Source organism: Canis aureus, chromosome 4 (assembly GCF_053574225.1).
Source record: "Canis aureus isolate CA01 chromosome 4, VMU_Caureus_v.1.0, whole genome shotgun sequence".
NCBI lineage: Eukaryota > Metazoa > Chordata > Mammalia > Carnivora > Canidae > Canis > Canis aureus.
In genome coordinates, this window is record NC_135614.1 from 7,238,159 (window position 1) to 7,253,315 (window position 15,157).

General features: G+C 41.2%; 1 protein-coding gene across 8 annotated transcripts in view; it reads right to left on the minus strand.

Annotated features, from left to right (window-relative positions):
* SLC35F3 (solute carrier family 35 member F3) overlaps nucleotides 1-15,157 on the minus strand; it is a 462,095-nt gene that overhangs the window by 382,142 nt on the left and 64,796 nt on the right. The window lies entirely within an intron of this gene.

Consider the following 15,157-nt stretch of genomic DNA (forward strand, 5'->3'; position numbering starts at 1 on the left):
CTATCTCAGAGTCACTCTGTCACCACACGACACTTCCCTGCTCGAATCACTTGTGTGCTTTCTGTGTCTGGATTGGATCACACTGATACCAAAGCTTTGAAATTCTGCTTTATATAACATTTGCCATTTTGATGCCATTTGTCCACTAGACTGGGAGCTCCACAAGGGCAAGAACATAACAAAATGGGGGGAGGGCAGTTAGGGCCCAGACGGCATAAGAGATTTTGCAAGGGCATGACTACTGGCAAAATTCATCCCTGTGCAGCAGTCAGGAGAGGATACCAACATGTCTGTTTGCCCTGGAAGCAACTGATCCTGCTCTGCTGCTGCCTTACTCAACCCTGAAGGCAGTGGCCTCATTCAGCAGCTCGTTCAGAGCAAATGCTTAATGGAGTTTTGCTGCAAATAGAGTGCTTTAGATCAGATGGAATCTTGTCCTTCCTTAGTAGTTAAAAAAAGAGAATTATTGGGGCACCTGGGTGTCTCAGTGAGTTAAACATCTACCTCGGCTCACATCATGATCTCAGGGTCCTAGGATCAAGCCCCATATCGGGCTCCTTGATCACCAGGAGTCTGCTACTCCCTTTCTCTCTCTGCCCTTCTCCCTGTCCATGCAAGATCTCTCTCTCTCTCTCTCTCTCAAATAAAAAAAAATCTTTTAAAAAGAAGAATTATGGAAATGTACGAACTGTATAAAATGTATGTATGTTCCATGTATGAACCCCCAAGGACTCCCTCAGAATGGAAATCACTGAGAAGCTAAGTAACTGAACACAAGTGTTGGTCTTGCTCTGCATGTGCCTAACATTCATAAAACGTTTTGTAAATTTAGATGTTAAATGTACAGTCTTTAAATTTCATTGAAAAACAAACAAACCCTAAAGCCTCCAAAGATTAGGGAATAATCGTGACCAGGAGAAGCAGCACCACAACGCACGGAGGTGGACACACAAGCGTGGGCTGCGGCTCACCCATAGACACTCAAACCCCCTCCATCAAATTTCTTAACTAATTTGATCTGGCTTATCACCTTATTAAAATGAGATAAGATTACCTGCTTGCAGGATGCCTGGGTGGCTCAGCAGTTGAGCGGCTCTTTGGCTCAGGGCATGATCCTGGAGTTCAGGGATCGAGTCCCACATCGGGCTCCCTGCATGGAGCCTGCTTCTCCCTCTGCCTCTCTCTCTGTGTCTCTAAATAATAAAATCTTTAAAAAAAAAAAAAAAAAGATTACCTGCTTGCTGTCAGTATCTAATGAGAGAATCCAAATTAGTGCCACTCAGCACAGAACTTGGATCGCTCATAAGTCCCCAGTGATGATGAGCCATTATCAATCACCGTAGAGTGAAACATGCTCAGAAAAGCCCTGTGTGTGCATGAAAATAGTTTAGGAGGTTAAAAATGCTCACCACATTAGCAAACAAATGCCTGGTGCTGATACATGCCTGAAAGGGAAGGTTCTAGCAATCAGCATGGTGTGCAAGGGAGGCCACAAATTGCCCCACGTTCTTATCTTCCTGAGGGTCTCTCCTAGCTCACCTATACTTAGCTAAATAACCCATCCTTCCAAATTCCCACTAGATTGCTGAGCACTAGAATACTGTGTGTGCATGTACGTATTACTCATAAAATGCTCCATCTGATCAAAGATGACAATAAAATACAGGTGAAGACAAATCAATTTAGTTCAGCAGCAAACTCTGAGCAGGCATTTGGCATAGAGACAGGGGAAACTCCATTTGCCTCCCACTTCTCTCCAGCTATGCTGTCCCTAAAGAGCCCAGAAAGAGAGACGCCTGGGTGGCTCAGTTTTTGAGTGTCTGCCTTTGGCTTAGGTCGTGATCTCGGAGTTCTGGGATCAAGTTCCACCATGGGCTCCCGCAGGGAGCCTATTTCTTCCTCTTTGTGTCTCTCCCCTTCTCTCTGTGTGTCTCATGAATAAATGGATAAAATCTTTAAAACAAAACAAAAAAGACCCAGAAAGACTGGGTAGAAAGATGCACACGTGGTCAAGAAGGGGGTACAAGAGGCTGCAGAAGTTGGGTTCAGCAGAAGCAGGGCCTCATCAGCCTGTGTTGGTGCTGCTCCAATACTGCTCCCCACTGGGGAAGAGGTGCAGCAGGAGCGGGTCCCCTGCAGGACTCAGGGACCCAGTGGGTGGGGGATTTGCAGGCATATCTGCTGTTACCCATATGCCACATGCAGGAAAAGCAGGGAACCTTAACCAGCCCCCTCTGCTGCTAACGCCCTGAGATTTGCCAAAGAAAAGCCTCCCTTCTCAGGGCACCAGAAAGTATTTAAAAACAACCCAGATGGTCACCACTTGGCCGACTCTATCACAGACCAGAGCAGCTTCCCCATCAAAGACCAGCAGTCAATCTTAACACAGTGGAGGCTCCGGGCACAGCTGACAATTCATTTAAATTATAGGGTGCTCCTGTTTACATGCAGGCGACACTGCAGCCAGGTGCAGGTTTGTCCTCACAGGAGGGTCCCCACCTCTCACCCCCACCATGGTCAGTCCCTCCCACTGGTACCTGCTGCCAGGTGCCCGCTGCCTGACCCTCTCTCTCCCTCCATTTCCTCCTCCTCCCAATATTGCCCTCTGCTCTCACTAAGAAACACCTGGGAAATATCTTCCCTGCAAACCTCTATATCTCCACGTCTGGCTCCATCCCATGGAAAAATGCACACATGGCTATGTTTTAGATACAGTCTTAGTACTGAGTTCTAGACTATTGTTTATCCTTTGGTGATGGTGATAGGGATGATGATGGTGATGGTGATGGTGATGGTGGTGGCTAATATTTCTTGGGCATTTGCTGTGTGGCCGGTGCCCTGCTACACATCTTACACCCTGTCTAGTCCTCCTATTTTTATAGATGTGACATCTGAAGCTCATAGGAAGAAATCTGCACAAAAACACACAACTAGAAACTGAAGGTATGGGTCTCAAATCAAAGTGAGCTGTCTCTGGAGCCTGAGGTCTGCCCACAGGTGATGATGTACTTTTATATTTGGGTGGTGATTGTTATTTTTAAGAGGGAGAAGAACCTTAAAAATAAGCTCTTTGAAAATCTTTCATTTTATTTTATTCTTATTTTTTAAAAGATATTTATTTATTTATTTATTTATTTATTTATTTATTTATTTATATTTATTTATTTGAGCAGGGAGGGTAGGGGCAAAAGGAGAGAGAATTTAAAGCAGACTCTGCACTGAGTGCAGAGCCTGACACAGGGCTCCATCTTATGACCCTGAGATCACAACCTGAGCCAAGACCAAGAGCCAGACCAAGTGCCCCAAAAATCTTTCATTTTTAAGATGAAAAAATTGAGGCCCAGGGAACTGCTTTTCGAATGTCACATCAGCGTCCGTGACTGACGCTGGGCTACAACTCAGTCACTTAATTCCCACAAAGTACTTTTTATTGGGGAGTCTCTCCAGACACAGTATTTCACTACATCATGAGATGAGGACAAAGATAGCTAAAGAGGCCTGCTGAATTCCCACTGGCTGAACAGACTCTTCAATTGAAAGCCAAGAAGAAATCAGGCAGCTTACTTCTGCTCTGGATCATAACCTCCTCATGCCCAGAGGTTTTAGGAAATAGGCCATAGGCTTGCACGGGAAGATGAATTAAAACACACCACATCCTGCTACATTTACGGAGAGGCTGAATAGTGCCTGTGGTTAAGAGTTTGCACTTAGAGTTACATCAATTTATATATAAATTATTACTCTACCTCTTATGAGGTCTGCCACCTTGGATAATGTTTCTCCACCTCAGTTTTCTCATCTGTAAAATGGGGATAATGGATGCCTCAAGGTGTTTTTATAGTTTCAAAGATCATGCCCTTAGCACCATTTCTGTCCACGGCAAAGGCTAAAAGAAATTAGCTTATCGTTGTTATTATCATCATTACTAACCTCCACTGGCCTGTCTCTGCACAGCACTGTGGACATGTGCCCATACTGTACCCAGACAAACTCAACAAAAGAAACAAATTTTCACATCTGTCAGGGACGGTGCTCTTTGACTCCACTTCTCAGACTTCATGGGGACAATTAAATACCCTTCCTCCATGGCCATTGAGTAGCACAATTACTTTTTATTTGTCACTCTGGTAACCAGGCAACTGACAGTCTTTTTTGTACAATGAAAATGTTCCAAATGCTTCATTCACTCTGATTCATTTTAGCAGGCAGCAGGTCGGGCAGCTGAGTCATCTGTACTTCCTGAGAGGTACAATTAGGGACCTTGGTTTTTAGCAGAACCACTGATCATTCCCCAGGTATTAGGCTAAGCTAAGAACAGATGCAGAAACCCTCAGAGCAGATGAACCCCATGCTGACTCGGGGGAAGAGCTTTTGTAGGAGGAAGTATGTCGCTGATGATTTAAACACGGGACTGGCTAGCTCTGTTCTCAAGTGCCCCCGCTGAGTTGGGCAAGCCTAGACAAGTCATTTAATGGCCGGGTCTCTGCTTGTCTGTAAAATGAGGGTATTGGTGTAGAGAATGTCTCGAAGGGCCTCTTAGCTCTAAATCTGTCTGATTAAGTCAGAAGGGCTACTTACATGGGAAAAATCCATTACAGAGAGCCTTTCAGATTTAAGAGATTTTGTTCAATCTATTATACACAAACCCACGACTTTGGTAGTGGGTTAGGGCTTCCAAACAAGCTCTTCACAAGGTTAAAGACAGAAGATCTTCAAATTCAGTACATGGAGTCCTTTTCCAAGGCTGAGGCTGCTCTCAAACACTGGTCCAGGAAAACTGATCAAGCTGTGCTCGCTGAGTTTGGCGATATGATCAGTTGTACCCTTTTGGCTGTCTTTTTCTTTCACCTGAAGTTAATTTCAGGCTCTGATGAGCTAAGAACTCCCCGTGTGAGTAGCAAATGGCTCATCAGACAAGGCACAGGCTGATCACATGCGTTTGAAGGACAGTGGATTAGTGAGAGCCTCCATGGCATGGAGAGCACGGCCCTGAAGTTTGTGGCTCACAGGGTTTCTCTGGGGCCCCAATGAGCCCCCTCTTCTCCTCCCACCTGCCTGCTCTCCCTCATCCCTAGCCCCACGCCAGATGCTCTGGGTTCTCAGATGCTCTTGGAATTCCCAGACATGCAGTAGTGTCCACCTGCGCGAACTCTCCCAAGAACAGCTGCATCACTGGACTGTCAGCCATGGGCTCCTATGCCAAATAAAATATTATTTACTGACTGTATTTACTTAGTGTGATGGAGCAGACAATCTCCAGGGAAGTAGCAGAGGAGGGCCCCTCCTGCCCTCTGCCTACATACCGGTCCTTTCACATTCCTGCTCAAGGAGCACCTTGGCTTCTCGAGTTGGGAGGATCGCTCACCAGCTTTGTGGGTCAGGTGTCTTCTGTTCTCCAACCAACTTTACATTCTTTCATTTATTGTCCACAATGTTTCCAGTTGCCAGTACAATGAAAGCTTTATCCATCAGCTATTTTACTTCATATTGGGAGAATAACAGATTTACATTTTTATTTTATTCAACTTCGTTCCAAAAACAGAATTCGAGTTTTTTTTTCATAAAGGTACATAATATAGTAATTTAAATTAAATAGACAAGGAAATTAGGGCAAAGAAAAATCTAATTTTTTTATTATTATTTTTTTTAGTAGGTGCAGACCAAGTTTAGACCTACAAATACAGACTGAAAGATTTCTGTAGAGTTATAAAGCATGGACTATGTTAGCTGCTGAGCTTCCCAGTTGCCAGAGCAAAGAAGAAAATGTAACTAGTAAAAAGAATTTGTAGAGTCTATATGTAAAAAACAAGTCAGCACAACTTTTCCTTAGTGATATTCCATGCACAAGGGGGCTGAATGATGTGACAAAGACCACAGCTGGTCAACGAGATAGACAAACCAGAAAGTAAGGAGAAACTGAACACTCTGGGTCAGAGGTTGGTGGCTGGATTCCAACTCTTAAGTTCACTACAGTGGCTCCTTGGAGAAGGATTCCAAGGCCATCACAAGGTTCTGCTCCCAAGAAATTAGGGCTCACTAATTTACCCAGTGCAGGGAGAAAAGCAGGATTCAGCCCAAAGTTTGTCTGTCTCTTTAGGAGACCCACACCATTTAACACACGTCAGCTTCTGATAAAGGCAAGGCACCAGCGCATTCGAGATCCTCATTTTGCCAAGGGTCTGGAATATATGGCACATATGGCAAGGGCCTGGAATATACCACGTAATATAGCAGGTCCACATGCTATATTATCATTATCACTACCAACATCATCAACATTTCCTTATTATGAATAGATCAGGTATTGAGCAGTTTCTAGTTTCCAGGCAGTCAATCATAGGCACTTTAATATACACAGTATATAAACTGTGTATATACTGTTTGGGTTGAAGAAACAGAAAATTAGATGCTAATATCCCCACTTTCACATTGCTGATAAGTAACAGAGCTGAGCTTTGAACTGAGGTCAGTCTCAAACAAATTCTTGGCTTTAAATTCAATCTTCATTTTTTTTACCTATTTTATACACCTCCACTACTAAAACCAGAATTTGAGTACACCTTTCAGTATCTGCACACTTTTAAAAATACATTATATACACTAATAAATAAATATTGTTTTATCCATTATAAAACTGCTAAAAATATGTATTTTAAAGCATTAGCTTAAGATGAAATAAACAATATTTAAATTTTTTACTTTATTACCAGTATAATCTTTTGCTGTCACTAATAATTGTGAACAAAACATCATGACTTTTTAAAAACCTTGTGTTACTACTTTATGACACAGTGATCCAAGAGCTAGCTATAAATTAAGCTTATTTTGATGTTTTGACACTGGTGACTGTAAAATATACACATATACAATGATAAAAATGTAGATATATTTTTGTTCTTATTAAATAATGATATTTATTTTTTAGTTTCATCCACAAGTTAGGAAAATGTCTGTTATAATGCAGGTAGAAAATTTCCATTTTTCTTGGACTCAGATACAAACTAATCAAACGGTATGATTTTTCATATTTTTCACAAATGGGCTCAAAACCTACTGAAACTCTTCATTTGGAATACCTTGAAACTGGTTAGAAGATTTGGTTTCAAGTTTTCTTTTAAATACATAGGTATGAGTTTAATATGTGACACCTTGTATTCAACAGAAATATTCACGAAACATTTCAAAACATTTAGTCTCAAAATGCTCCCCAGAGACAAGCAGGTCCTTTTCCAAATATACTTAATTTTCTCATTGTAAAAACATTACTTTTGCCTTAATTGGACTGTGTTTGTTTGTAATATTCGCTTAGTATCATATTCCAATAGCCCCTGTTGTAACAGAGAGGGCCCAATTTACATTGCTTGCCTTTTGTAAAAGGAAAACATGACTGTGTAACATGCTTAAGACTGATAACATTGCTAAGTACTGTGTTACAAGAAACCAGAGAATCTCAGGATGAAATGGATGATTCTCATGGAACTTTTATACTTCATTATAAAGTACAATAAATATACTATTTCATCTCTCTTTTTTAAATAAAACTAGCCAGGTAGTACTATCAAAGGCCAATACAGTTCAGTATTCCAAAAGATAAGAAAGGAGGCCCCACTGTCCACCTGCCAGGTTGTAGAACTCCCCTATCCCCTTCGTTATCAGGAAGTCCTGTGCACCATGTATATAACCCATGAGCAATCTGACAAACATATCAAACCAGTATCAAGTGCTAAGCTTACACTATTAACAGTAAAGCCTAAGGGTTTTTTTTTTATTTTTTTTAGATTAAAAATATAAATGGAAATTCTACTATCTCCCTGACATCAACGGACCATCTTGTATACCCCCTAAAATAGTATTTCCATTCCCGGAGACCACCGCTCTAGGCCACCATGTCCTACTACCTCCCAATCAACTCTGCTGCCCTGCTTTGACAATCAGCCAGGCAAAGAGCAGAGTTGAAATTCTCCTCTGAAAATCAAGGGGAGCCTTCTGATAAGGCTTGGCAGAGTAAACCCATGGTTTACCTCAATTTCTCTGCAAATTGCACTGAAGTAGTAAAAGGGAAACAAGAGCAAAACTCCACAAGGACAGAGAGAATAGGAGAGAAAACCTGTAACAGTCAGATGTCTATATAATTTTATTTTTTAAGTTCTTATATAAATTCCAGTTAGTTAACAGAGAGCATATTAGTTTCATGTGTGTAATCCAGCAATTTGACACTTCCATACATCACCCAGTGCTCACATGACAAGTGCCCTTCTTAACCCCTTTCACCTATTTCCCCCATCCCCCACCCACCTCCCCTCTGGTGACCATCTATTTGTTCTCTGCAGTTAAGAGTCTATTTCTTGGTTTACTTCTATCTTTCTTTCCCCTTTGCTCATTTGTCTTATTTCTTAAATTCCACATGAGTGAAATTATGTGTTATCTGTCTTTCTCTGACTTATTTCACTTAGCATAATACTCTCTAGGCCCAACCACGTCATTGCAAATGAGAAGATTTCATTCTTTTTTTATGGCTGAGTAATATTCTAGTGTGTGTGTATACATGTATGTGCTTGTGTGTGTGTGTGTGTGTGTATATAACGTATATATATATATATATTTTGTGTGTAGATATCCCACATCTTCTTTATCCATTCATCATCAGAAGCAGAAAAGCAGATGATAAATGGTAACTGACTTAGCAGACCAAAGCTGAACATCTGCCAGTGACAGGAGGAGAGAGAGAGTGTGTGGGTAGGGAGGGCCGTAAGCAAGGAAGCAAGTAATTCTAAGTGCCAGGACCCCCGAAGACCTCAGTCATTATTGGCACCAAGTACTTCTGGAGGCAAAGGTGCAGAGGGATTTGAAAATGGGAAACTGGTAGAAAGTCTGTGCAAGGTTCTTGTTAGACCTGAGCCCTTGTACAGCCAGGCAAGATATCGGATACGACGGACAGCTTGCTCAACTAAAAGTGAGGAATTAAGTTCAAGCTTACATATCAAGTGATAAGACTCTGCTCAACCTCCTTCTCTACTCTTTTACTAAAAAAAGTAGCAGCCATATCCATATTTTTCAGGCAACACACTAGATGACTGCTTTCTAGAGAAACTGACCCAAACAAGAAAAAAGATTTCCAGTTACTATAATGATTTTGGAGTCCTTCATAAAACCATCTGATCCCTAGCCAACAACCTCGAAGTGGAGCTCACCATTTGATAAACACTACCCGTGTACTTGGGAGCTCCCACATGACCTTTTTGTGTGTCTGTCTTAAGTATGAATGAATAGCAAAAATCAGACAGTAGAGTAAAAATCCTAACATTAAAGGTAGCAAAGCAAGACAACAAAGGAAGGACTCTGGAAGAAAAAGAATCAACACAGACAACAGAGGAAAACTTTTTTTTTAAAGATTTTTATTTATTTAGTTTAGAAAGCATGAGCGGGAGTAAGGGACAGAGGAAGAGGGAGAAGCAGACTCCCCAGTGAGCAGGGAATTCAACTCAGGGCTTGATCCTAGGACTCCAGAATCATGACCTGAGACAAAGGCAGATGCTTAACCAACTGAGTCACCCAGGCACCCTTTGGAACAAAGGAAAACTTAAGAATGATTTCTATAGGGACGCCTGGATGGCTCAGCAGTTGAGTGTCTGCCTTTGGCTCAGGTCGTGATTCTGAGAGCTAGGATTGAGTCCCACATCAGGCTCCCTGCAGGGAGTCTGCTTCTCCCTCTGCCTATGTCTTTGCCTCTTTGTGTCTCTCATGAATAAATGAATAAAATCTTTTTTTTTTTAATGATTTCTATAATCAGTAAACTTCAAGACTTTGAGAAATGGGAAGAAACTGAAAGTGATATACAAGAGCTCTTCAAAATTAAAATATAAGGAAGAAAGAAATTAATAGAGGAGGTAAAAGGTTAATTTGAAGAACTCTCCCTAAAAGACAGACATTTGGAAGATAAGACATAAAATGTAAGGGGATATTTAAGAATAATCCAGGAACTCCACCATCTGAGTGACAGATGTCCTCAAAAGATTTAAAAAGGAAACCGAGGGGGAAGAAATTATCAAAAAAAATACTATTAATATGTGGGACCCAAGGAATTTAACAAAAATCCCCTACCCCTGGACAAGGAGAGCAGGACTAACTCCATTTTGTGCTACACCCGCCATCTCATGTAAAACCCCCATAGGACCTGCTTGTTGCTTAAGGCCCTCCCCCACCCTAGTCAAGCCGCTGAGCACACCCTTACCGAACCGGCTCATATAGGAATGCGGAACCCCTAACCGCCAAAGAATGTAAACCTCGCCTTGTGCCCCCCAAACCTGCGCGCCAATTCTGACCAGAGTGATAGGCCAGTTCAAACGGTCACTATAGGGTAAATTGTAATTCAATTGGCCACCTGCTTGCGGACCGACATGACTATGCAACTTTCTATGTGTGTTACTATCCTATTGACCACTGGCCCCTGTAACACTGCTAGGCCTCTTAACCTCGGGGTCCAAGTCCCTGCTGTGTCGGGTACACTTAGACCCAAGCTCAAGCTTGTTAATAAACCCTCGTGTACTTGCATCGGTGTCGGCTCCTCGGTGGTTTCTCGGATTCGACCTTGGGCACAACAAAGATATTTCCCAAATTGGAAAGGATAGGAGTTTTTAGATGGAAAGATTCCACCAGGTGACTAGCAAATATAATTTTAAAAGTCTCACAACCAAGTTATATTACTGTAATGTGTCAAAATACTGGAGACAGAAGTAATATCCCAAAAGGTTTCAGAGAGAAAAGATAAATGAAAATTGAAAGATGAGGGGTCACAATAGCTTCAGACTTCTCAACAGCAATACCATGATCCAATTTGAGTACAATGGAGAACTGCTTTCAAAATTCAGAGAGAAATGGTTTCCTACCTAAGATTCCATACTTAGCAAATCTTTTTGTAAAGAAGAGGCTTGTAGAAAGAAAGCTTCCTACCTACAAGCTCACAAAAACAGCACCAATCTTACCCAATTTCTTTTCTTTTTTTAAAGATTTTATTTATATCTTTTTTTTAAAGATTTTATTTATATCTTTTTATTTATATCTTTTTTTAATTTATATCTTTTTAAAAAGATTTTATTTATATATTCACGAGAGACACAGAGAGGCAGAGACGTAGGCAGAGTGAGAAGCAGACTTCCTGCAGGGGGCCTGATGCCCCAGGACTCTGGGATCACCGCCCAAGCCAAAGGCAGATGCTCAACTCCCTAGCCACACAGGCATACCACAATCTTACCCAATTTCTCAAGAAGCTACTGAAGGATGTGGTTCTACAAGAGAGGGCAGAAAACAAAGAAAAAAAACATGAGATCAGGAAGCAGGGGATCCAATACAAAAGAGAATTGCTGAGATGGTGATGATGATGGAGGACAATCCCAGAGGCCCAGAGAGTAATCGATTCAGATTGGAGCAGAGCAGAGGACTCCAGGATGCAAGTCTCCAAGAAACAAATAAAACAAATAAGTGACTTCGATGTTGGAACCCATCAAGAGAGTATGGGCTCAGTCAGTAATATGTAAATAAAAACTAAGCAATTGCTGAAAATTATTCGATTCTAAAACTCAAGGAAAAGTATGTAAACAATAAAGGAAACACACCTCCAGTACACAGGACAACTCAGCCACATACACAGAAGAGCCAAGCTCATACGAAGTCTACATATTAATTGGATATCTAGAGAATGCAGAGAGCATGAAAGCTAAATCCTTATTTTCTGTATTTGGAAATCAAACAGTCATTTTAAAAACTACAAAAATATTCAGAGTGGAAGTAATTAACAAGAAAAAAAGAATGGAAGGTGGCAGCCTCTCAAAAGTTGAAAACTGGAGTGGAGAGAATCTAGGGAGAGTCTTATAAGCCTCAAACAAAGATTTGCATTTTTTAAAAGCTATATGTATTCTTGATAAAAATACAAACTAAAGAAAAACAAAAAGAATACTCAGGACAGGATGAAAGCAGAAACGCTAACATATTCTGCACATTTATTGTGTTTGAAGCACTTTACATATATCAACTTATTCTCTACCCCCCAAACAAAGCCCTATGAGAGGTAGGCGCTATTATTCAACCCCCCACTTTTAGACTAGGATAGTAAGACTTAGAAATCTGCAGTAGCTTGCCCAAGGCTGCACAGTTAGGAGGCAGTGACAGAATTTTAACCTGCATGCCTGGCTCCAGAGCCTGCGTTCTTCACCACCCTGCTATCCTGAGAGGAAGATATTTAAAAGGCATACTGAGAACATTTGGTCTGATTAAAAGTGCATCCACCTCTGCAACGAGTTTCTGCAGGCAGGACCAAGAGGCTTCTCAGAGAACAGCTCTGGGTCTTTGCCCACACAAAAATTGTTGGGCAGCTGTGTTTGCAAAATTCTCTGCCTTATACTTCTATGCATGATTTTAGCTGAGAGCAATCTAGCATGGCCATTTAAAAAGTCTCAATAAGGCACCCCCAGAATGCCTAAAGAAAGGCATATTGTTGGAAACATACTCTCATTAAGTTACAACATGTAGCAGTGACTCTAATAAGAGGTAGGAGGACAAAGAATTGTGTGGGTCTCAAGAAGGTGCAAGAATCAAAGTGGGATTTTTTTTCTTCATGGTCACAAAAGGACTGCACGTCCACATAAAATATTAAGAAAATTAAGAGTTAAGTCAATCTTCCAGAAGCGGTTGATAGCATCTTCCAATAGAGACTCAATCATTGTAGAACATCTGAAAGGAGAAAAAGTGATTGCATCATGCAAGCAGTAATTAACTCACATAAAAAGAATCCCCAGGGAGCACAAGTCTTGTCTGGTCGATTGATTTGTCTCCTCAAGCTATACTGTGTGCTGTTTGGTTAAGTGGTATGATTTCTGACATGAAGGCTCATCTGGAATCAGAAGACACGATATCATGTGTCATTGAGGGGTCTTACTGATCTCCTAGGAAAGCAGCTTCATCGAAGTCATAGTGAATTCTTCCTACCCTTCATGTGCCGTTGAGTTGACCTCACCCCAGGAGCACTGGCAACATTAATAGTCTTCCATGTGGCATTTTACACTCTTCAAAATATACACTCTTCCTGATCTCATGTTTTTTTTTCTTTGTTTTCTTTTTTTTCTTTTTCCTGGGTTTTGGCTTAAATCTATGGAGAGATGGCAGTGACATAGATAGGGTTGTCCATGGTGTGGTGAGCTCAGAAGCCAAGAGACAAGAGTCAAGTAGCTTTCTGAATCCTCACTTTCAGGAAAAACAATAACACGTCACTGCCACTGAGCATTATGAACCTGACCTTGACTTCATTTCTATTGGTGACAGTATATAGGGGTGAACAGCCTGAGCAAAGGCCAAGGAGGGATGGGAGTGAATGACAGTGAGGAGCAAGTCAAATGTCTTGAGCACGGTCACCCTATTTCCTGAACTTACTGCCACAGTCATGGTTATACCGTGTCCTGGTGTCAGGCCACACAGTCTTGATTTCATTCACGAAGCAGTGTTTCCAAATCTAAAGGAAACCCACACATGTTTAGATAAGTCCACCTCCTGAGACTCTTTTATTTGCTTCTAAGATTTCAATTGAGAGAAATGAGCCCTATTTATTGCTTATTATGGTGAAGAAACCAGTGGGAGTTTGTGCTTTTATCCCAAGCTAAGTATATTACATGAGGACTCTTCATTTCTGTTGGTGAAGCAGTTTCTGAAGAAGCTGGTTGGTAAGGAATGCTGCAAGGGAAATGTGAAGCCAGCAACCTTGGCTATTGTGTGTAAATTAAGAGGCAGGAAAGATGATACGCTGGGAGCAATTCTATCTGTAAAGGAAGGCATAAACGCTAAGAAATAAACTGAATTAAAATCAAAGTCTTACAAATTTGTATTCTGGAAGCCTGCTATGCTCCTACGGAGGTACTGAGCAAACAGAATGTAGGTGGTTTGTGAAATTACTCGATTTTCAAACATTAAATTTGTATGAGGGGCATTATTTATGAATCCAATTCGGTTCAAAGTGAATTTATCACCTCATTCCTGTAATGGGGCACTTGTTCCCAGGTTCAATCAAGGATCAGGTAATAAAAGGAATAAAGAATACTTCTTTTGGGTTGATCAGGCTCTTGCCAATTTTTCATCTTAACATCACACGTTTTCATGATTGCAAAAATTTGAAATGTACCTTCTGATGGCTGAACAATGGAGATACAGAGCGGTGGGGCAAGATCTGCCCTCAGAGGGGAAGGAGTATGCAGCAGAGCTATGATGGCTTTATTGTTCTTCATTGTTCCTCAACAGGGACTATGAGTCAGCTCCCAACAGGAGCTGGGAAGATGCAGAGCCTCCTGGAGGGCTGCAGGAAGCCCCCAGCCCACCTGCCCCTCCAGATCCTGGCTCAGCCTCTGGCTCCTAGGCCTGGCAAATTCCTCTCCCACCATGTGTTCTAATGACCCTGCAGTCCTCCATCATGGCCCTTCATAACACCAGCTAAAAATCTCTACTGCTGTGAATAACTGATAAAATCTCCCTCCCCACTAAACTATAAGCTCTCTATGGGTAGGGACAATAGCATTTGTTATTGCTAAATCCCTGGGTCCTGGGTCAGTGTCTTGCATATAGTCGATTCTCAATAAAAATCAATGTGGCTATCTGACAGAGGATTCTAATCTAGAATATATAAAGAACCCTCAAATTAAATAGTAAAAAAAAAAATCAAACAATCTAATGAGAAAATGGACAAAAGAATAAAAAAGTCAAGAAATAACAAGTGTTGGCGAGGATGTGGAGAAAAAAAGACCCACGTACACTGTTGGTAGGAATGTGAATTGGTACAGCCACTGTGGAAAACAGTATGAAGGTTCCTCAAAAAAAAAAAAAAATACCATATGATCCAGTAATTCTACTATTGGGTATTTACCCAAAGAAAGTGAAAACACTAGTTTTCAAAAAAGTATATGCAAACCCTATGTTCACTGCAGCATTATTAACAATAGCCAAGATATGGAGGATTTGGAGCAACCTGTGTCCACTGATGAATGGACAAAGAAGATGTGATATATATATATATATATATAATATTACTTAGCCATAGAAAAGCATGAAATCTTGCCATTCATGAGGGTGGACCTAGAAGCTACTATGCTAAGTGAAATAAGTCAAAGAAAGACATTTACCG